Genomic DNA, 25434 nt, shown 5'->3' on the forward strand with positions numbered 1-25434 from the left:
CTGCACCAATCCGAAGCCAGGAGCCAGGTGCTGGTCTCCCATGTGGGTCAGGGCCAAGCACTTGGGCCATCCTCCACTGCCCTCCTGGGCCACAGCAGAGAGCTGGACTAGAAGAGGAGCAACCGGGACAGAATCAGCGCCCCAACCGGGACTAGAACCTGGGGTGCCGGCGCCACAGGCAGAAGATTAGCCTAGTGAGCCACGGCGCTGGAAAAGCCAAAATTTTTTTAAACTGCATAATATTTATCTGTCTTCTTGAGATCACTGTTTTAAGGCATATTATCAGGTATTCACAGTCTAATGAATGCCAGTATTCACAGACATGCTTCAGTGTTACAAACATGAGCTTTTTCCTTACTGTGCAAACTCATGGGTATCATCAGGCAGGAAAGTTGTGCAGGATACACTGGCATTGGGTGGAAAGCTTGAATTGGATAGTCCCAGGTCACTTCCAACTTTAAGTCATAAGTTTCTCAGAGAGTATTAAAGCATAGGTCAAAATTAAAATATTGTTAAGAATATGTTCTCCATCAATGCTTCACTAAAATGTCTTTACAGATACATTTCTATAGCATCTAGTTCTCTTATTTCATACCATGCCATCCTAATATAGTTGCATTATCACTGCCTAGCCAAATGTGTACTATCTACACAGTGTAAGTGTAGTCAAAGTAATGAGTTTAAAGCAAACATTTTTAAGCACACATACACATATTGTAAACATCATGGATGCTTTTACAAGGGAGAACAGTTCTAATGAAAGTTGGCTTAGTAAATAAATACAATGTTGATTTTTTTGGGGGAAGCCATTGTAATCCATAAGCTATACTTTGGAAATTTATATTCATTAAATAAAAGTTAAAAAAAAAATGTTGTGTTAGTAAATAAATACTATGTTGATTTTTGGAAACAGATTCATTCCAGAGAATGGCTTTTCCCTTTAGGCTTCCTCCGGAGACGAGGCTTCCAGGTTTTTTGGTTTTTGGTATTTTGTGTGTGTGTGTGTTTTTTTTTTTTTAATCAAAATCATTTGATTTAAAGTAAAGACAATACCGCACTGAGAAGTCAATCCCTTGAGTGCACTCCACAAGGTGAAGCCCTCATGGCTGAAGAGCTGGTAGATGCCAAGTCAGCATGAGGCAGGAGCTTAGTGACCTTTAATTTCACAGACACAAAGGACTTTCACCTGGTTCTCTAACGCCATGATTCTTAGAGCTAAATGCCCGAGTAGCTTTCTTTGTGCTTCAGCTGCAACCAGAGCCATTATCTGCCCCTTGGATACAGTTTAAGGCTGATTGGACAGGTAGTAAAAATATCCCAGATGTTTCTATTATGACAGATAGGAAATGGTTGGCAAGTGCCCTTTTTAAATTACTTTTTGCTGCACCGAAAGTTTTGAGATGTTTGTTCTTATGAGACATTTGCAGGAAAAAATATGATTCCATGTTTCAGTTTATGAAACATAAAACAATAAATGTTAGTGCATGAATTAGTTATCATGTACCAATTGTCAAGCTAGGCTCCCAGTAAGAAAGAGTAAGTAAGAGACATAGACAAAGGAAAACAGGATTGACATCAGAAGGCAACAGCTGGGTGATCAATAAAATAGAAGATTTGGAAAGAGGAAGTTTAAAACATTGAAAAACATAAAGGAACTAAGGTGTACTTCCCAAAAAGGAGGAACCTTATTACAGAAGCAAGAACAGGAGAAAATACAAGGGCTTTTTGATATTCCATGAGTGGAGGAGAACTAAAGTTTACATTCAGAGGGGTGATGTGAAATGAGTTTGTTTAAGCTTGTAACTATTTGGAACTCTTGAGTTCACTAAAAGAAATATAGAAGTCTCATTTTCTAGTCTCTGAAACCAAATTATATATATTGAATATAAATTCCTATATCCCCAGGCAGCAGTTGGTTGAGAATCTGATCCACGTGCACTAATCACAATTTTAAAACAAGAACTAATAATTTAATGAATTAGCAAAATTCATTAACAGATGTTTTTAGGTGGGCTAAAACATTAAAAACATATGTGGCAGTATTTGTGTATCAATTCTTATATGTAAAAGTTTTGGAACAGAGAGAATATAATTTGAAATTTGAAACATATTTTCAAATTGTTTTCGTCATTGGTTTTATCCTCTTATACCACCATGTGCAAAGTATTCTGACACTCACTATCTGTCATTCTGGCTCATTAAAATGTTATAAAAATGTTCTGTTTTTCATGGCAGGCATTGTGGCATAGCTGGTTAAAGTCCCCACTGGGGATTCTCATATCCCATATCACAGTGCCTAGAACAGAGTGTTGCCTCCAGATCAAGTCCTGTTGGCTTCTGAACCAGTTTCCTGTTGATGTGCACCCTGGTAGGCAACAAATGGTAGCTCAAGTATGGTGGTTGCTTCCACCTACACGAAAAACAGAAATGGAGTTCTAGGCCCCTGGTTACTACTGGCCCAGCCTGGCTGTTGCAGGTATTTGGGGAGTGAACCAGCAGATGGAAGAACAAACTCTCTCCCCTCTACCTATCAAATAAATAAAAACAAATAAACATTTTTCTCTTTTGCTAGCAGAAAATGGTCTTATTCCAGTTTTAATGTGTGCATCTCATATTTTCATGTTTAAGCAGTGATTATATGTTTAAGATTTATTTATTTGAAAGACAGAGTTTGAGAGAAAGAGAGAGACAGAGAGACAGAGATCTTCCATCCCCTGGTTCATTCCCCAAATGGTTACAACAGTTAAGGCTGGGCCAGGCCAAAGCCAAGAGCCAGAATCTTTTTCCAAGTCTGCCACATGGGTGCAGGGGCCCAAGCATTGAGCCATTTTCCTCTGATTTCCCAGGCACTTTAGCAGGGAGCTGGATCAGAAATGGAGCAGCTCAAACTCAAAGCGGCCCCCATCTGGGATGGTGGAATAGAAGGCAGTGGTTTAACGCACTACACTACCCCACCAGCCCTGTGATTGCGTCTTTCCTCTGTGAAATCGCAAGGCTAAATAATCAATAAAAAGCAGGTGAGGAGACGGGCGTACATTCATGGAGGTGGGAAAACCACAACAAACAATGCGTGCTACAGAAGTCATATGCACATCTGTTTTTATAGCATTAATTGGCAAAAGAGATGTGGTAGGAAATGAGACTTGGAAATAATGATTGGAATCTGATCACAGCAGGACTTTTATGTCTATTAAGTAACTTGGACCTGAGATTCACCTGAGACTTGAATTATAAGAAACACCTGGGATGCTTTTAAAGTAGAATCTCAGACTTCTCTTTTCAAGATTCTAATTCTACTTGATTATGGAGGAAATACTGGCCTGAGGCAAATTGTGATCCATTACTAGGTCTGCAAACTAATTAGGTAGGCCCTACATGCCAGTGTCAGAGGTTATTTGTATGTTTGTTGTTTTCACTGAAATTCAAAATGCAAAAAATTAGAGATGACAGAGGGCATGATAATGGAGGAAAGGAAAGGAAGAGAAGAAAGAAGAGAAAACTGAAAATAGAAAATACCAAAATGCGTTGCTGTGTGCAGGACATGTGCTTCAGGAAGTATACGTATAGACATGAGGAGTGTGAATTTGTTTGGACTAGTAATCTAGGAAGAGAGGGAAAAAACAAAAAATGACCTTCTTGATGTGAACTGTGTTCAAAAACATTTACAGAGTTTGTCTTACCCTTGGTGATACCATTGAAGAATTTTAAATACATGAATTGGAAAAGGCATGAACATGTTTGAATTTTAGATTTGTTAAAAGGCCAAATGGCAAAAGCCTCCTCTGTGAACATTTTGAATATATTTAAATGAAAAAGTCTTAAATTTGACATGCAAATAACTGCATATTTTTAAAATACAACAATAACAAATTTTCATGAAGACCTTTCTTATTTTGACATTTTATTCATTTTTATTTAACAACTACATTTCTAGAACCTAATTTTAAAATTTATTTTTCAGCTTATGTGAAAGGCAAAGAGACTGAGAGAGACAGAGAGATAGAGATCTCCCTTTCACTGGTTCGTTCCCCAAATGCCAAAAGCAGAGAGAACTCATCCACACCCACGTCAGGAGCTTGGAATTCAATGTGAGTCACACATGTGGGTGGTGTGGTCTCAACCACTGGAGCCATAATGCAATGCCTACCAGAGTTCACACTAGCTGGAAGCCAGACGGTGAAATCCAAAGCAGGAGCAGAACTCCGATCCAGGCACTTTGACAGGAGATGTGGCTACCCCAAGCAGCAGCTTAGCCACTACGCCAAATACCCACCACCAGAACCTACATTGTTCCAGGGACATATGTTAAGTGCTGCAAGCATGGTAGTAAATGAAACAAAGTCCCTGCCCTTGTGACATTGATAGTGCAGTGAGCAGAGCTGGACAACTGTCAATTTTCTGTAGTAGATTGCATTTTCCAGTGACGGCAGCAACCATCGCTCCCGTCTCACAAGCTTTTCCAACGACAGGACCTAGGTACTCCTATTCACAGGCAGGATCCATTCACACTTCCGAGATTACTTCGTTCCATTAAGTATGTCAGACTACTCCGTCTTGAGCTTCTCAGCAACAGAGTTAACAATCTGACTGCCTTGCGGCCTCTGTGCTGTAAGGAAGCCCCAAGTAGTCTCTTGAAAGCTCTCATGGAGACGCCGTGGGATTCCATAAGCAGGGAGAGAGGGACAAAGGTCCCCTCATCCCCACATTGCTTTAGCCCTGCACTTCAGGCTCTGCCATTGCAACTACAAGAGCCACCGAGAGCCAGAATGGTCCAACAGTGCTCTTTCTGAACCCTGGTTCATAGACACCATTAGAGTTAATAAAATGACTGTCCTTGTTTTGAGTTACTAAGTTTTGTTGTGAATTGTTAGCAGTGGATAATGGGAGCACTGACAAACGAATGTGTCATCAAATGTGGATACAGTGCTATGGAGAAAAAAAACCAGTAAAGTCAGGTAGGGCTACGGGGAATAAGGAAAGTGAGGAAGAGAAGTATCACACTATACCAGTACGAGCCGGTCAGTAAGAAAAGATCTTACAGAGGTCATATTTGAGCAGAAGGAAGAACGTGCAGGCGCAGCCCCGCGGAGATGTGGAGGGAAAGCGTTCCATGGAGAGGAAGCAGCCGACATCAAAATGAAAGCCTGAGAGCTTGAAATGTTCAAGAGACCTTAGAGTGGAGAAGATAAGGGAGAGGGTGGTGGAGATGAGATCATAAAGAAGGGAGGATGGTGCGGAAGAAACCTAAATAATGCAGAGCTCTGTCGGCTATTTTAAGAATTTTTACTTGCACTCTGGGTGAGATGAAAAACTTTAGTTTTGAAAAGAGATGTGATATTGTAAAGAATCTTTCTGGCCTCTGTGTGGAGATTAGAAGGGGTAAAAGGGCAAAAACAAATTAAAAATAAGAGGCTTAATTCTCTCTGCTGAAAATCAGAGAGTCTCCTTTTCTCAGAGTTCTTTTCCTGTATCTTTGAAATGTTATGTAAATCTTTTTCAAAGCTAAATAAGCCTCTTGCCAGCTTTACAACCCACGGATGTCTTTCTCAAGGACCTGGGAGTCATCTGTTTGAGAAGAAGTCTTCAAGAAAAAAATAGCACCCTTGCCTCCCAGTTTGTGTGAGAGGGCAGGAGCCTAAGTTCTGCAGGGGCCTTGCTCCAAGATATAAAACAACTTCTTGTCATACAGATATGAAGAACTTGCTTTTTCTTTGTATAAAACCAATTAGCTCACACAGAGGCTCACCCCAACTACCAAGTGAATTTAGGATACACTGCTATGTGTGACAACTGGTGCTGTCAAAGCCTGCTCCTTGTTACTGTTTATATGGACAACATGTGTGCAATGAGTTGTATGTGCTTGGCTATATAAAATACAGTCTCTGTCTTTGGAGCTTCTGACCAGACTGCCAGTGGCGTTCATTACATTCTGGTACAATGCTTATTCGATAACGAATTTATTTCACTCTGACTTCTGTGAAGGGGTTTTCTGAATTGGAAGGATATTTTGTTTCCAATTATATTTCCCGATCAAGGGCAGGAGTAGAATCGAAGAAAATAGTAAAGAAATCACTGTAGTATCCAAGAAATAGATAATTTGACTTGTGGCATGTGCAACAGTAGAAGCTGCAATTAATTTTCATGAGAGCTGGGCTTCCTGTTTTCAGCAAGGAACAGTGTGTCATAAATAAAAGTCATTCTTTTTTTATTCTTTCAATCACTCAACTAATGTTTTTCTGGTATTTTACTAACTGCTAGATATGAGCCTACATCCCAACAGAAATTAAAAGACAATGATGTTATTTATTAATTTTAAGTCTATTTAGCAGATAATTATTACATTTTTTAAATCTCCTCATATTTTCAGTGTACCAGATAGCTAATTTATTTCATTTTATATAAATTTTCATGTGTGTTCTCTTTTACAGATGATTAATAATCAAAAATACTAAACTTCACCATTTTAAAGACATTCATTACTAAAATATATGTAACTACATATATATATCTATAACAGATGTTTAATGAATATCACAATGATACTGAGATACTGAGAAAAATATTTTTAAAAGTTATTAAAAATTTTGTGTCGTTAACTATATGGTAACTTTGGAATCTGTTTCCCTTTCTCTTTTCTTTTGTGTTTTCTTTTTGTTTCTGTTTTGTTTTGTTTTGAGGTAGGGTGAGAAATGAAAAAAAGAAAACAATAAAATATCATGGATGGCTATTCTGTCCATGGTAGGTAAAACAAGAATTATTGGTGATTTCCAATGTATCTTCCACTTTCTGACTTAAACTATCTGATATGAAACAGAATGACTGTACCAGATTTTTTAGGGAGAATGGAGAATTTAGAATTGTCCAATGATGGGGCGGGCTGTGTGGCACAGAGAGTTAAGGTACAACCTGTGACACTGGCTTTCCCATATGGCACTAGTTCATATCCCAAATGGTCCACTTCTGATATAACTTTCTGCTAATGGCCTGGGAAAGCTGCAGAAGCTGACCCAAGGGCCTGGGCTCCTGCCACCAGCGTAGGAGCCTGGCCCAACCCTTGGTTGTTGCAGCCATTTAAAGAGTAAAACAATAGATGGAAGATCAATCTCTCTCTCCCTCTCTCTCTCTCTCTCCCTCTCTCCCTCTCTCCCTCTCTCCCTCTCTCCCTCTCTCCCTCTCTCCCTCTCTCCCTCTCTCCCTCTCTCCTTCTCTCCCTCTCTCCCTCTCTCCCTCTCTCCCTCTCTCCCCTTTCTCTCTCTTGGTGTAACTCTGCCTTTGAAATAAAAATTAAGGACAGGAAGGAAGGAAGGAAGGAAGGAGGGAAGGGAGGGAGGGAAGGAAGGAGGGAGGGATGAAAGAAGGACTCTAACTCCTCAATAAATAAATAAAACCTTTAAAAATAAATTATCCATATAAATAATAATTTAAATGATTATGAATGTCATTTTGACCTAGAAAAATCCTCCACTGAAGAAACTAGTTTAAGTTCTTAAATCATTTTGAAGAGCTATTTAAGTTAGTTGAATCATCTCAATGATTATTCAGCATGTCCTATCCAATTAGTATGAGTTTAATTTCCTATGAGTACATTGTTCCAAATACTACCCTCATAGATAACAATATGAAAATAACAAATAGCCTAACTACTAAAAACAAACAAAAACCCCCACCATTTTTGATGAGATTATAAAACTTAATGGTGATATCTTTGTGTTTTATCATTCCCAGTCTAATTATGAAACTACCAAGAAAGGATCTGTGAGGCACAGAGTAGGAAAGGATACAATATTATACCAGGCAAAATAAGGTCCCAACCAATAGGGTTATTTTGGTGGAAGAGAAGTTATTGAGGGCTGGTGTTGTGGTGCAGTGGGTTAACACCCTGGCTTGAAGCACCAGCATCATATATGCGTGTTGGTTCTAGTCTCGGCTGCTCCTCTTCCCATCCAGCTCTCTGCTATGACCTGGGAAAGCAGTAGAAGATGGCCCAAGTCCTTGAGCCCCTGCACCTGTGTGGGAGACCCAGAAGAAGCTCTTGGCCTTGGATCGGCACAGCTCCGGCTGTTGAGGCCAATTGGGAATAAACCAGCAGGTGGAAGACTTCCCTCTCTCTCTGCCTCTCCTCTCTCTGTGTAACTCTGACTTTTAAATAAATAAATAAAATCTTAAATAAAAAAGACAAGTTATTGAAGGAATGTGCACATGTTGAATAAAGCAACTAGTATTAACTATCAATAGTAATGTATGTATGTAAAATCTTACATTAATGAGAATAAAATGAGTTGGAACACATGTCTTAAAATACTATTTGTAAAACTCGGAAAAGCAATGGAATCGCAGAGAGAAGAAATTAAATATATATACACACACACACACACATATATGTATATATATGTATGTATATGTGTGTATATATATATATATATATATATATATAGTGTGGTTTGCCTAACTCAGATTCACTTTATCCTTCAATTAATTGCAGGCTCTTCAAAATAATAAAATAACGATCTCAGAGTGCCCAAATAATTGAGAGCTCTTGAATTATGAGGAATAAGAAGATTGCATTCTTTGTTCTTTTACCCTCTTCTGAAATTGATGTAATGCTTGTAGAAAGATACTCACTTGACAGTTCTGAACATATAAGGCCTTCATTAACCCAGAAAACAAGCATGGAATGTAAAGGAGATTCCAACAACTTTCCGTCAGCTCTGTGCACTGCTCCTCTAGGCCACTTGTAAAGTGAGAGGCTCACACAGCGCACAGGCCATTCAGCAATTTTTCTGTTGCTGGTATATTCAGAGATGAAGCTAATTAGCCACAGATCTGTAAAATTATTTCAGCTCAAGAAAAATCTCCAGAGATCTGATCCTTAGTATAACGGTGAATTTGTCTCAATTGTGATGCTGGATAAGGAATATTAATTAATTCACTTCAACCAAGTTAATAAAATAAATTGACGATTCATCAGCCTAGGATTCTTATGTGGCCATAAATGAAATATCTCTACTTTCATGGTCTATGACTTCATTATTTCTACAGTCTATACATATATAATCTAAATATATGGTGTGGAAAAAAGATGCACTCTAAGCCCAAAACTGCTGTTCAAGTATTTGACATTTTTTAAAAATACATTTTTAAAAGCTTTTCAATCTGCATCCATAAGCTACCACTGAGACCTGCAAAAACACATGAACTATTTGACAATCACATCAAATAAAGACATAATATATCTTTATGGATGTCAATGTTTTGAAGATAGTTAATGTGAAAATAATTACACAATTTAGAAAAAATTAAGCATCAAATCCATTATCCTTTAATATTTTCTAGGCATAAGCAATGCCTCCAGATACTAAGACATGTCCTTGAAATGTAGTCCACACTATTAAAACAGAACAACTATGCGGGATTTCATAAACGTGGGGGATGAATCTCCACAGACCAAAAAATTAAAAAATAAGCTCCATTAGTCATTTAATCTATACCAGTTTTCCAGAATTTAAGACCCAGAGAACTTAAAACTAAGAATAATAATTGTAAAAAAGTATAATGGATGATAATACCATGAAAAGTTATAAAAACATGAAAAGCAAGAGTAAAACATTCCCTTTTAATGATATACTAGGGAATGATTGAATTATTTAAGAAATTTTACCTGTTTCACTTTTCTTTTATTCTTCACTTTGAGTTCAAACAATTATGAATTACATATTAAATTGTGGATTTTTTGGTAGAAAAAATTATAAATGTTATTTTCAATTGTCAGCTAATTGAATACCATGAAGTTAATTGCCTAACAATCTCATTTTAATATTTTTTCTTCAAAATCTCTATGTAGACACCTAAATAGCACAATTTTCTCCCACCTTTTGAATTTTTTAAGAACTAATGAGGTAGATAAAATTTTGGCATGGATTTTTTCTTTAAGAATCATATTTTTAACCTATTAGAAAATTACATTTTGAAAATCATATAAAAATGTTATGTTAGGGAGACTTGAGTTTTTATTGTTTCCCAGTTACCTTATTACCTGCTTGATCTTGAGCAAGCTTAATAATTTCTGAATCCCATTTTCTTCATCACCATAAAGCAAATAATATATAAGCTATTCACAAAGCATAAGGTTCAGCATAACACAAAGCATAAAATATAGTATAGCAATTTGTTACTATTTCAATTTACCCAATCCACATACTAAATCACAGCAACCCAAACTTCAGAGAACTAAAAGTGATTTTCATATAGTTTATTATGTTTATATTCCTTCTATAAAATTTCTTTTCAATTATTCATTTTAACTGCAATACATGTTTAGAAAAGTAAATTTTATATGACTACCATGAATAGAAATCTAGTTTCAAAATGTTAAAATCCTCAATAAATACTAGCTAATCAAGTCAAACAAAACATCAGAAAGATCATTCATCTGTACTAAGTGGGATATATCCCTGGTATGCAGGGATGGTTCAACATATTCAAATCAACAATGTGATACATAACATTAACAAAGTGAAAAATAAAAAACATATGATTATCTCAATAGATGCAGAGAAATTGTTTTTATGAAATATAACACCCTTTCATGATTAAAAAACTTAAATAGGAACATTCCTCAACACAATCAAGGCCATATGGGACAAACCAACAGCCAACATCATATTGCATGGGGAAAGAGTTTGAAGAATATCCACCAAGATCTGAAACCAGAAAAGGATGAACACTTTCACCATTGATATTCAAGATAATTCTGGAAGATTTAGCCAGAGCCACTAGGCAATAAAAAGAAATCAAAGGGATGGGACTGGTGCTGTGGCATAGCAAGTAAAGCTGCCGCCCACAGTCCTAGCATCCCATATGGTCACCAGTTAGAGTCCCAGCTGTTCCGCTTCCAGTACAGCTCTCTGTTGTTGCCTTGGAAAGCAGGAGAAGATGGCCAAAGCACTTGGGCCCCTGCACCCACATGGGAGACCTAGAGGAAGCTCCGGGCTCCTGGCTTTGGATTGGCACAGCTCTGGCTGTTGGGCTATCTGAGGAGTGAGCCAGCAGATGGAAGATTCTCTCTCTCTCTCTCTCTCTCTCTCTCTCTGCCTCTGCCTCTCTGTAATTTTGCCTTTCAAATAAATAAATAAATAGAAACCAAAGGGATACAAATTCAAATAGAGGGAGTCAAATTAGGTATATTTGCAGATGACATGATCCTATATATAGAGAAACAAAAAGGCCCCATGAAAAGATTGTTGGAACTCATAAGAGAGTTTGATAAAGTTGCAGGATATAAAATCAACACACAACAATCAATAATCTTTGTATACACAAACAATAGAATGGCTGAGAAAGAATTTGTAAGATCAGTGGATCAGTCCCAATTACAGAAGCTACAAATATATATTTTTTTTTTGACAGGCAGAGTGGACAGTGAGAGAGAGACAGAGAGAAGGGTCTTCCTTTTGCAGTTGCTTCACCCTCCAATGGCCGCCACGGCCAGCATGCTGTGGCCAGTGCACCGCACTGATCCAAAGGCAGGAACCAGGTACTTATCCTGGTCTCCCATGGGGTGCAGGGCCCAAGCACTTGGGTCATCCTCCACTGAACTCCCGGGCCATAGCAGAGAGCTGGCCTGGAAGGCGGGCAACCGGGACAGAATCCGGTGCCCCGACTGGGACTAGAACCTGGTGTGCCAGCACCGCTAGGTGGAGGATTAGCCTATTGAGCCACGGCGCCGGCCAGAAGCTACAAAATTTTAAATGCCTTAGAGTAAATTTAACCAAGGATGTGAAAGATCTCTACAATGAAAAATTACAAAACATTTAAAGAAAAAAAAATGGAAGAAGACACAAAGTAATGGAAATCTTCCATGTTTATGGATTGGAAGAATTAATATCATCAATATGTCCACACTACCAAAAGCAATTTACAGATTCAATGTGATCCCAGTCAAAATATCAAGGACATTCTTCTCAGATTTAGAAAAAAAATGATGTCAAAATTCTTATGGAAAAACAAGAGCCCCCAAAGCCAAAGCAATCTTAAACAACAAAAACAAAGCTAAAGACATCATAATACCAAATTGCAAGACATACTCCTGGGCGTTTATAATCAAAACAAACTGGTATTGGCACAAAAATAGACCAATGGAATCCCCAGAAATCAATCCACACATGTATAACCAACTTATCTTTGGCAAAGGAGCTAAAATCAATCCCGAGAGAAAGGACAGCCTCGTCAAGAAATGGTGCTTGGAAAATTGGATCTCTGTGTGCAGAAGTATGAAACAAGACCACTATCTTACATGCTATACCAAAAATATCAACTCAAAATGGATCAAGAATCTAGATCTATGACTGATACCAACAAATTACTAGAGGAGAACTTTGGAGGAATTCTGCAAGACGTTGGCATAGGCAAAGACTTCTTGGAAAAGACCCCATGTAGCACAGGCAATCAAAGCAAAAACAGACAAGTGGAATTACAACAAGCTAAGAAGCTTCTGATCTGCAAAGGAAGCATTTAACAAAGTATAGAAGCAACCAACAGAATAGAAGAAAATATTTGCAAGCTATGCAACTGATAAAACTTTAATATCCAGGATATATAAAAAACCCCAGAAACTTAACAACAAAATAAATAATCCAATAAATAAATGGAAAAAGGACATAAAAAGGTAGTTTTCAAAGGGTGAAATGCAACTGTCCAATATTCACATATAAAGATGTTCAGGATCACTAGCCATTGGAGAAATGCAATTAAAAACCACAATGAGGTTTCAATGTAGTTAGAATGGCCATCATCCAAAAAAAAAAATAAATAAATAAATGTTGGAAAAGATGCAGGGAAAATCATATCCTAATCAGCTGTTGTTGGGAATATGAACTAACACAACCATTATGAAAGGCAGTTTGGAGACGTCACAGAAATCTGAAAATGTATCTACCCTATGACCTGGGAGATTACCTAAATGAAACAAAATCAACATATGAAGGTATTAGCCCTACTCCCATGTTTTTTTGCAGCTCAATTCATAATAACTAAGATATGGAATCAACCCAGATGTTCATCAGCTGATGAATAGGTAAAAATATTATATATATATATTATTCATATATATATATATGAATAATTCTCATTCATAAAAATTAATAAAATTCTGTCTTTGGCAAAAAAATGGATGCAACTGCAAACCATTATTCTTAGTGAAATAAGCCAGTCCACAAAAGATAAATATCATATGTTTTCTCTGATACATGGCAGTTAATACAGAATGCAAAAAAATGTATAGAATATATAGCTCTTGCTTATATTCCTGTGGAATTGTGGTCTTCCTATATTTTATCTGTTGAATGTTATGGTTAGTAATGAATTAAGCCTTTGGTTAAAGTGGATTGAAAATATGTTCTTGCAAAAAATAAAGAAAAACAAAGAAAGAAAGGAAAGCGATTTTGAGGGAGTAGGGAATATGGTTATATTCTTAGAACTATTCCTATGAAACTCATAAATTTTGTTCTCTTTAATTAATACAAATTTTTAAAAATTAAAATAAAACTAAAAAAAGAAAGAAGAAGAATAAGGAAACACAGGACTTGACCCATTGATCCTAACAGACCTTTTCCTTATATAAAGTACCCCTTTGCACAACAGGAAAATATCTATTTCTCCAAGGTGCACACTTGTAGAAAATATCTCTATTTTCCAGGATGTGCTTTATATTAGGTCACAAAACACATTATTTTCTACATTTTAAAAGATTAAAATTGTACAAAAACACTTTTCTGAACACAATAGTATGAAAGTAAAACTGAATCACAAAAGGACTAGTAGAAAATTCACAAATAAATGGAATTTTATAACATACTCCTAAAGAACAAATTGGATTCAAAGTGAAATCACCAGAGAAATTATGAAATATCTTCAAACATAGACAAAAATGAAAACACCATATACCAAAGCTTATGAGATATACTAAAAGCAGTTTTAAGAAGGAAATTTTATGGTTATAAACACTTCTATTTAAAAGGAAGCTATATCTCAAATTAAAATGTAGCTATATCTCTAAAGGAACTAGCAAAAGAAGAACAAACTAAACAAAAACTTGCAAGAAGAAGAAAATAATACAGATAGGGGCCGGTGCCGTGGCTCACTTGGTTAATCCTCCTCCTGTGGCACCAGCATCCCATATGGGCGCCGTGTTCTAGTCCTGGTTGCTCCTCTTCCAGTCCAGCTTTCTGCTGTGGCCCGGGAGGGCAGTGGAGGATGGCTCAAGTGCTTGGGCCCCTGCACCCATGTGGGAGACCAGGAAAAAGCACCTGACTCCTGGCTTCAGATTGGAGCAGCACCTGCAGTAGCGGTCATTTGGGGAGTGAACCAACGGAAGGAAGACCTTTCTGTCTCTTTCTCTCATTGTGTATAACTCTACCTGTCAAATAAAAAAAAAAATAATACAGATAAAGGAAGAAGTAAGCAACACAGAAAGTGAATACAATTGAGTTAATCAATAAAATGAAGAGTTGGTTCTCCAAACGTTTCAACAAAATTGATGGTCCTTTCACTAGATAGACGAAGAAAAAGAGAAGAACTCTGAAATTCAGAAATGAAACTGGGGAAGTTACTATTATTTCTATGTGAATAAAAGGGAGTGGAACAGAGAACATTGAGTAATTATACTCCAAAAGTTTAACAAACTATATTAAGTGAATATATTCCTAGGATAACATATCCTATGGAAACTGAATCAAGAACTAAAAAATTTGTACAGACTTGTCCTTTATAAGGAGATTAAATCATAATTGAAAGCTGCCAGTAAAGAAAAGTCCATGGTCAGGTAACTTCATTGGTGAATTCTTGTAAACACTTAAAGAAATAATATTAATTTTTATCAAACTCTTTCAAAAAATTGAAAAGAGAATACTCTATAGCCATTCTGTCAGGTCAATATTAACTTTATACCAAAGTCAGACCAAAAAAACTGCATAAAAGAGATTTACAGATGAATATCCTCAGTGAACAAAATATTCATCAGCAAGTACTAGCCAAAGGGAATTCTATAGCACAATAAAAGGATTATACAGAGTGACCAGTGGCATTTCTTCCTGGAAGGTAAGGAAGGCTCAACAAAGAAAATCAATCAATATAATTTATTAACAAGAAAATGCTGGGAGAAAAAAAACACATGATCATCTCAATCGATGCAGAAAAATTGACAAAATGTCAAGGTCAATATCATCATATGAATGAAGCAACAAATTGTAAGAACACAAGGAAATTACTTCAATATAATAATGGACATGCATGACAAACCCAGATAACCTCATATTCAAAGGTCAAAGACCACAAACTCTTATTCATAAATTAAGAGCAAAACAAAGAAGGATGCCTGCTTTTTCAAGTTCTAATCAACATGATACTAGAAATCCTATCTAGAGCAATTAGGCCAGTAAAACAAATAAAAAGTATCTAAAATGGAAAAGATGAAGTAAAGTTATCTCTCTTCAGACAATGTGATTTACTTTTAGAAAACCATAATGGTTATACACAAACACATACAAAGCTACTAGAACTATTAATCAAAGGCAACCAAGTTGTAGGTTACAAAATCAACACACAAAGATCTGCTGCATTACAAACAAAAATCATGAAAATATTGTTTAAAATATATCTTAGACCATTTGGGGCTGCTACAGTAGAACACCAGAAATGGGGGTATATGTTAAGAGCAGGAATTCCTGTATCAGTTTCAGGAACTGGGAACTCCATGACCAAAGAACTGATATTTAGCTGCCTAGGACTTTCTTGCTCTGTCCTCACATGACAGAAGACAGGAGGAACAGCTAGCTGAATGTTGCATGAGGCTGCTTTGCTAAAAGAAATTAGAGCAATGAACTGAAAAACACTCTGTGCTGCTGGATGTCAAACTTCAGAATCACTGTGTTTCTAAAGTTGTTTTTATGAAAATCTTTGAAGTTTGTATACCTTAAATAAAAGGTTTTTGGGGGATAAAAAAAGCCACAATTTCCAGGCAGTAGAAAAATAAGTAATTATTGTTATGATGTCAATAAATCCCAGGGAGACATCAACAAATTGGTTGCAGTCCTTATCATAATGACCTCCCTGCACACTGAAATAGGAAAAAAAATTCTAAAATTCACATATAAACTTATTTTAGTGGAAATTTATAAAATTTGTATATAAAAAGAAACTATCAACAGAGTAGAAAGACCTCAGAAAGGAAGACAATATCTAAGAATAGTATATCTGATAAAAGGTTAATAGCCAGAATATATAGGGAGCTTCTAAAACTTAACAAGAAAAAGCAAACTCAGATCAAAAATAGACAGAGTACTTGAATTATGATTTCTCCAAAGAAGATATACAGTAGTCAATAAGCACATGAAAAGATGCTCAGAATCGCTAATTAGGGAAATGTGCATCAAAAGTAACTGAGATGAAATTTCATACTCATTAGGATAGCTCTTAACCACGACAGCAAAAGGAAGAAATGTCAGCAATGATATCCATGAACTCTATCACCTTTGCCCTGTTGTTCAGAATGTAAGACAGTACATCCACTGTAGAAAACACTTAAGAAATTAAAAATATAATTACCAAGTGACAATAATTTCACTTTGATTATATACCCATGAGAACTGACAGCAAGGAGTTGAAGAGAGTTGTCTTGGTATTTTATCTATCTATCTATCTATCTATCTATCTATCTATCATCTATCTATCTGTATTTGAAAGAGACAAAAATATCTCTCATCTCCCCAGAGACCTACAACAGCTGGAGCTAGACCAAGGCAAAGCCAAATAATCAATCTGGGTCTCCCACCCAAGAGGCAGAGAACCAATTACTTGAGCCATCACCTGCTGCCTTGCATTTTGTGCCTTATCAGGAAACTGGAGTTGAGAGCCCAGCTGGGACTCGAACCCAGGCACTCTGATATGGGATACAGCTATCACAAGCAGCATCTTAATTACTCTGCCATATGACCACCCCAAAGAGACACTTTAAGACTCATTTCCACAACAGCATTATTCATAATGGCCATAAGCAGTGATTATATAATATACTGGAATATCATCCAACCTTACAGAAAGGAAATCCAGGAGCCAAATGCAGCAGGTTAAAGCCCTGGCTTGAAGCGCTGGCATCCCATATGGGTGCTGGTTCTAGTCCCTAGCTGCTCCTCTTCCGATCCAGCTCTCTGTTATTGTCTGGGATAGCAGTAGAAGATGGCCCAAGTCCTTATGCCTTTGCAGCCACATGGGAGACCTATAAGAAGCTCCTCTCTCCTGGCTTCAGATCATGCAGCTCCAGCCATTGCAGCCATCTGAAGGGAACCAGCGGATGGAAGACCCTTCTCTCTCTCTCTCTCTCTCATTCTCACTCTTATCTCTCTCTCTCTGCCTCTCCTCTCTGTGTATAACTCTATCAAATAAATAAATAAATCTTTAAAAAAAGACAAATATCATACACACACACACACACAAAGGATTAGCTCATATTCCCCACCCACTCCCACCCTAATATTTCCTGACACAGAAATTCAAAGGAATGAGGCAGGCATTTTGTCTAATAGTTAAGACACCATTTAAGATCAGCACATCGCATATGGGCATGTCTGGATTTGATTCCCAGCTCCAGCTCCTGTCTCCAGCTTCCTGATACTGCAGACTCTGAGATGCAGTACTGATGGCTCAGATGACTGGGCTCCTACCACACATGTGGGAGACCTGTATTGAGTTATTGAGTTCTCATCTCCTGCTCTTTCAGGCATTTCAAGAGTAAACCAGTGTGAGAGAGTTCTCTCTCTCTCTCTCTCTCTCTCTCTCATAAGCACATTTTTTAAAATTAGAAAAGAAACTGTGGCTTAATATATTTGATCCATTGTCTCTTGTTACTGAACCTCATATTTTCACTAGGAGAACTTGTATGTATGTTCTGTGTGCTTACATTCTCTGCAACGTCCATCTCCTGCTCTATTTTATGCATTTCAACAGGAGGCAAAAACATTTCCTATGATACTATGGGCTCAATTGTGTTCCCCTAAATTATGTTGCTTGGAAACTATAAACCCAAGTGTGACTATATTTGGAGATGAGACCCATAAGGAAATAATAAAGGCTAAAGTGAGGTCATAAGATTACATACCTAATCAAAGGACTGGTGCCCTTATAAAAAGAAGACATCAGAGTTTTCTTTCTGAGTATATAAAGAAGAGGTCATATATGCACACAGTTGGATGCCAGCCACTTGCAAGCCAAAAATCTAAAAAAGGTAAAATAACAAAATATAGATAGAGTAGATAAGATATAGATAAAAATATAAATATAGATATAAATATAGATAGAGTAGATAAGAACATCTGTGTTCCTCCTAAAATATCCTTTTCAATCTTACCCAAAACTAGACTTGATCTGTGAGAAAATACATTTCTGACACTTGTTATGGAAACTGAGTAGGCTAGCAAGTAGTCCCTTGACCTAAAATTTTGCTTACTGATCTGAAAAAAAAGGAGCAATTTTTTTTCTTACCACTAGGAAAACTGAAAACCAGACTCAGAAGATTTCTGACCTGCAATTGTCATATTCAGTGCTACCTAAGCCCAAGTCCATAGAGCTCCTGTGAGAAACAGCCTTCTATTGTGTGCTTCTGCCTAAGGTGTGCATGCTGAAGTCTCACCTATTCCCAGGAGCTGCCCTGATGCACTGCCAAAGCCTCTTGAAAACTGATCCCACTGTTCTTTAAGGTCTTGTTGTTTTCTCTTAGAAATAATTATTTCTCATTTATCCTACCCTATAATTCTTTGATCTGCCAACAAGGGTTCTTAAATATAGAATACAAAAAATGCAATGTATTTGAGTGAAACTGACATCTATTGAGGTTTGATTGTTGTTTATAGCCCTGGTCTATACTCTTGTGGAATACTGGTCTTTCTACTTTCTACTTGTTGAATTCTTTCTTTAGTAGAGGATTAAGCCTGTTACTATAAAGTAAATTGAAAGTATGTTATTGCAAAAATTAAAAAGAGAAAGAAAGGAAGAAGGAAGGAAGGAAGGAAGGAAGGAAGGAAGGAAGGAAGGAAGGCAGGCAGGCAGAAAGAGAGAGAGAGGGAGAGAAAGAAAGACAGAAAGAAAGAAAGAGAGAAAGAAAGAGAGAAAGAAAGAAGAAAAAAGAAAAAAGGAATGAAGGAAGAGTGAGAAATATCATCATGGGCTTAAAATTGTATGTAAGAAATACATGAAATCAGTTTTCTTTATATAAATAAAAATGTTTAATGCCCTTAAAACAATTTCTTGAGAGAATCAAATCCAGAGGCACACCAGGCATCTCAGGCAGAGAACTTACTGCATAGACATACACGCCCCTCTGAGCTTGCAGTGGTTTTGTTTCACCATATTCATTTACGAATTCATTTTCCCATGCAGTTAGTTTACCACACATGATCTATTTATTGATAAATTATGTGACTCCACCCTCATAATTGAATATAATTCCCTGAAGCCTTCTTGTTGTAGTTTGTCTAATGATCACAGGGCTGTCTAATAAAGACAGATGGTGGCAAATCAGCCTGCTGATAACTGGGAGTCAATAAATCACCAGGGTCTGGTCTTCTCTATTAAGTTGATTTGTTTTCCTTTTTTTAATTCATTGTAGGCAAACAAGTAGATAATTAAGAGCATTCTGTTGAAATGATATGACTTTGTCCCTTCAGAAAATTTAAACAAAACAACAATCTCTATGTTAGTTATTAGATAAATCATAGCTCCCAGTATGACAAATAAAGTAATTATTTTCTCTTAAAAATAAGATCCTAATACATCCTACCAAAGACGTCAATGTTTACACTGGTGAAAACATGCTTTTTCTATTTGGAAATGAGAGCTCATGGCCTATCAAGGTTCCCCAGTCTTTTAAAGTTGCTACCTACTTGTTCAATTTAGGTTTTCCTTTCTGTATAAGTCTGTGCTCTGAGTCCAAATTCTTTGAGTATCTAATCACCTTTGGACCTTCTGGGCAATGCTGATGTTAGAGGTAAAAGTGATCATTATATTTCTTATTTATAACCCCATATTCCCACAGTTTGTTCCCAAACAATTTATGGTAAATGAGTACTCCAAGTGAATCTGTATTCTATTCCTAAAATAATTCCTCTCAAAAGTTCTGACTAGTAACTGGACTGGACGATGAGGCAAACTCAAAAATACCTCGTATGGCCTAGTAGTTATATAGGCATCAGCTGTTGGCCCACATATATGCAGCTCTGTTTACCATGGTATTACCCTAAACTGCAAAATCCTTTCCTTACCACCTCTAATTTACAAGACCTATTCTAATCCAGTAAAAATAAAAATGCCCTGCTCAGAACAAAATAATTTTGGCCATTTGCACTCAACATCCTGAAGTTTCATCCTCTGCTGTGATTGCCACGAGCTGTTCTGAACTATAGAGTCAGGTAGATAATGTATTAAAAACGACACTGGGCCTCATCTCAAGCCTACAAGCCAGAGCTTTAAAACTATCTTACTCTTATTCCCCATTTTGCATTACTATTTCCTGGAAGTGAGATGGAATAGAGAGAACTGCCATGAAAAATGCTCATGCAGATGCTAAGTTACAAGGTATTTTTTTTACACAGGTATTTTTATTTAAGTGGTGATATGCTGGAATTGGGAACACATGAAGAAACAGGCTTGCTCATACATTGTTGGTAGATGTAACAACGGATGCAACAAATGCTTATTCTCTTTGACCCAGTAATTCTACTTCAAGATGACTGTCCTGAGAAACACTCTTAAATGCAAAAACCATATGTTCACAGATAGTCCTGGCAACATTGTATGTAATAGCAAAAAAACTGGAACCTACTCCAAAGTTAAACTAGTTTTAACTGAAGATCTAATTAACTGGTCAGCTTGTCTCTAAGACCTCAGTTGATAGGATGAATTCTTTCCAGTAAGTGTCTAGCACTCATAACTCCCTGCTTGTCTCATCCAAATACCTGATTGATTTATAGGATTGCAAATAACACTAGAATTCAGGTGTAATTAGTATCATAGATATTGATTAAATGAGGAATTTAAAAATTTTTTAAACTTTAGGGTTTCTTTTTAAGATTTATTTATTTACTTTGAAAGGCAGAGAGATAGTGTTATTATAATGAATAAGAGGATATCTCAAGAAGTTTATGGAAAATGGAGTTAAAAATGTCTATTTTGGTGCAAAATTTATTTGAAATTTATACTTAGTTTTTTCATAATATGCATTTTTCATAGACCTTCTTAAGACCCTAGAGTTAGATTTTTTCCTTTCCCTAGGTCCATAATTTAGTTCCTGGTATCTATTAGGTTCAAAGTAAAAGTGTGTGGAGTAAACAAAAGCATTCCTTATAAAGTATGTAATGTTTGCTAATTTATGGTCTACAAAATATTTAGTAAATTGACTTCTGTTTACATATATTAAAAAATTGTTTGACAGGCAGAGTGGACAGACAGTGAGAGAGAGAGACAGAGAGAAAGGTCTTCCTTTTTCTGTTGGTTCATCCCCCAATTGCAGCTTCGGCCGGTGCACGGTGCTGATCCAAAGCCAGGAGCTAGGTGCTTCTCCTGGTCTCCCATGCTGTTGCAGGGCCCAAGCACCCACTGCACTCCAGGGCCACAGCAGAGAGCTGGACTAGAAGAGGAGCAACTAGGAAAGAATCCGGTGCCCCAACCGGGACTAGAACCTGGTGTGCCGGCGCCGCAGACAGAGGATTAGCCTAGTGAGCCACAGCACCAGCCTATTAAGATTATTTTTTCAGATTTTATAATCAATGTAAATTCATTAATAGAATGATGAATTATAATTATAATGTAAAAACAGTATTTAATAATTCAAAAATTTTTGAATCCCTGCCTTATAGTCTACTAATTGAGAAAAGCTTTATGCAACTTAATAAGTGAAATATAATCAAATGATGCCAATTAATGGAAAGAAAGCTAGAATAAAAATGAAGTAGGGAATGGGAATAGACAAAATGTTTGAGTGCTATTTACATAGGCTAGAGGAGCAATAATAGAGTAGGTACTTAAGTTACAGGAAGGAGCCATGGGCATATTTGGAGAACATAAGACAAGTAGTATTGAAATCTAGAGTTTTCAAGCATAATATATACATTTGTCTTAATTAAGAAACTTCTCTTAATGCACTGATGGCCTCTCACAACAGATGTTAGTTAAATAAAGACATTTTAAGATGAATTTAAAAAGTTAGCACAGACTTGCTCATCATTGGTAAAGATTAAATATATCTCATGCATATGCAATAAACAGTATCAAAACCTACAATCTGTATTTTCTCTAGAATGATTGCATCATTTACTGAGCATGGGGTTATAATGTGCAGCCTGAGCAGGGGTTTATGGTAAAAGAAATTTGAGCTCAAATTGAAGCTCTGCAATGTGTCTTCTCAAAATTCAATTCATATAGTTTGACTTAATTTGGCTTCAGTCTCCAGTCCTGTAAATTGAGGAAAATGATTTCTACCTCAGTCTCCAACTCATTCATTCATTCATTCCTTTGCTCAAACATTTCAATACATGTTCATTTTTAGGTTACATAAATCCACAGATATTTTGCCTGAATTTCCTCAAAAATGAAGAAAATGAATCTGACATTGCAGGGAAAACATCTGAAAGTATCAACACATAGTCATTAACTGCTTACAGTACACTGAGCATCATCTGGCCATGGGGATTCAGGGATGCTGCCATGAACTTTAGGAAAAATCAGTAATAAATTGCTAGACATAAGTTGTGATAGTGTTAAAACAAGGACAAATCTGGATTTAAAAGTATTAGAAGCATTCTACTATGCATGATAATGTGGGTCTTAAAGGACAAGAGATAATTCCAGGTGAAGAGAAATCCATCTAAGGTGAAATCACCTAGGGACAAATGTTCCAGGAGAAGGATATATGCACAAATGCCACATGATTATTCTGGCGAAGAGGCAAAAGCAAGTGTGGCTGTCACAAAATGTGTGAGGGGACAAGTGATAGGAGACAAAGGAGGACAGGAACACTGGATAAATGATTTAGAGACATCTAAACTCTGGTATGAATTTTTAATTTAACTCTGAGTGGAATTGGAAACCACTAGAAGAGTGTTGTGAGACTTCTGTTTTTTCAGGAGCACTCTGATATTGCGTGGACAATGAACTGTATCAGTAGTGAGGTAGGAAACAGGGGAGAGGAGGTGCTCTGAACTAGCTTAGGGTGATTTCAACTATTTGGTATCAGAGCAGGTTATAAAGAGTGGTCAGACTATGCATACATTTCAAACTTAGAATTAACAGGATTTGCCGATGAATTGGATGTGGGTTATGAGGGAAAGGAACCTAGAGTAACTTGTGAAGTATGTTGTAAGCTGAATCAATGGTCTCCTAAGTATGTCTGAATTCCTTGAACCTCTAAGTGTTACTTTATATGGCCAAAGGGACTTTGCAGATGAGATTAAGCTTTTGATTTTAAGGGACTGATGCTCAGAGCAGCAGTTAAGAGGCTGCATGGAACATGTACATCCCATATCAAGGTGCCCACATGCAATTCCTGGCTGTAATTTTCTACCAATTTCCTAATACTTCCCCTAGGAGGCAGCACGTGATGGTTCAAGTATGTGGGTCCCAGCCATCCACATGAGATACTTAGAATGAGTTCCCAGGTCCTGCCTTTGGTCTAACCCAGCATTGGCCATTTTGGGCATTTGGGGAGTGAACCACTAAATGGAAGCACTCTTCTCTTCTCTTCTCTTCTCTTCTCTTCTCTTCTCGTCTCTTCTCGTCTCTTCTCTTCTCTTCTCTTCTCTTCTCTTCTCTTCTCTCTCTCATCTTCCTTACAAGTAGATGAAAATAAATATTTTTAAAGGATGGTTAAATAACCTTGAGATAGGGAGATCATCTGAGATTATCAAGGGGTAGCCAGAAATGTTCTTCTGAGTGGAAACTCAGGAGGAATCAAGAAAGATGATGTCTGTGTGATGACAGAAGCGGAAGGAGAAAATGTTGTGTCCAGGAGCCAAGCAGCCAAGGAATGGTGACGATCTACAGAAACTAGAAAAGGTGAGGTAATGGATTATATACTAGAGCCTCCAGTAAAAACCGGTCCTGCCAGCATCTTCCTTTCAGCCCAATAATACTCATTCCAGACTTCTGATCACCAGAACAATAAAAAAGGACATTTGTGCTGGTTGAAGCCATGAAATGTGTCATTGTTTGATTCAGTAACACCAGGAAATGGATGTATGGTTTAAGCAGCTGAGATGATAGAGACATATGGAGGAAGACAGGAAGGAGCAGGTTTATACCTGCATGTAGAGAAATCCAGAAGTCTGAAATTTAACTTGGAAGGTTTGATATAGCTTTCAAGTGGAGATAGTAAAAAGGTTTGGAGATACATAAATCTACAACAAGAAGAATGTTCCTTGCTAGAGAAATAAATTTGGAAGTAATCAGCATATATATTTAGCATTTAATCCATGAGTATGAAGAAAATTGCCTAGGCTACATGTATAGTAAGACAAAAGAAACCAAAATACTACAACAAGAAAATGGTTAAATTTAAATACAGTAAACACAGATAATTCAGAAAGGCAGTAATCAAAGAAGTAGGGAAGAAAATAAAACTAGCATTTTATAAGCAATATGGAGAGAGTATTTCAAGGAAAAGGAGAAATTTACTGTCAAGAGTTGCTGATAGACTAAAGAGAGATCTGAAAACTTACTGTGAAATTCAGCAACTTGGTGTTCGGTGATAACTTTTTTTTAAAGATTTATTTATTTTGCTTGAAAGTCAGAGTTAAACAGAAAGAGAAGAAGAGGGAGAGAGAGAGAGAGAGGTCTTCCATTTTCTGTTTCACCCCCCAGTTGGCCACAATGGCCAGAGCTGCGCCAATCTGAAGCCAGGAGCCAGGAGCTTCTTCTGGGTCTCCCATGCAGGTGCAAGGGTCCAAGGATTTGGGCCATCTTCTACTGCTTTCCTAGGTCATAGCAAAAAGCTGGATGGTCAGTGGAGCAGCTGGGTCTCGAACCAGCGCCCGTATGGGATGTCAGCACTGCAGGCAGCAGCTTTACCCACTAAGCCACAGCAGTGATAACTTTTAAAGGCACTAAGCTGTATGACTTCAGTAAGAATTGTATGGGTGGAGGTAGGAAGCAAAGCCAAGTGAATTCAGAACAAATTAGGTAAAGAAGACTGGAGGCTCTCGTCAGAAAATAGTACCCATGAGTGTACAAAAAGTAATGGAACCCAGTGCACAAATCAATGGATGGATCTGAGAGAGCAGCATAGGCATTTCAAATACTGTTGTGAGAATTAGTGACTTAATGCCAGGAGAATCCACATATTTGTGCCATTTACTCAAAGAAATGTCAGTTCTATCAACACAAAAATCGTCCCCACAG

Source organism: Oryctolagus cuniculus, chromosome 7 (assembly GCF_051225735.1).
Source record: "Oryctolagus cuniculus isolate XC-2025 breed Fujian yellow rabbit chromosome 7, ASM5122573v1, whole genome shotgun sequence".
NCBI lineage: Eukaryota > Metazoa > Chordata > Mammalia > Lagomorpha > Leporidae > Oryctolagus > Oryctolagus cuniculus.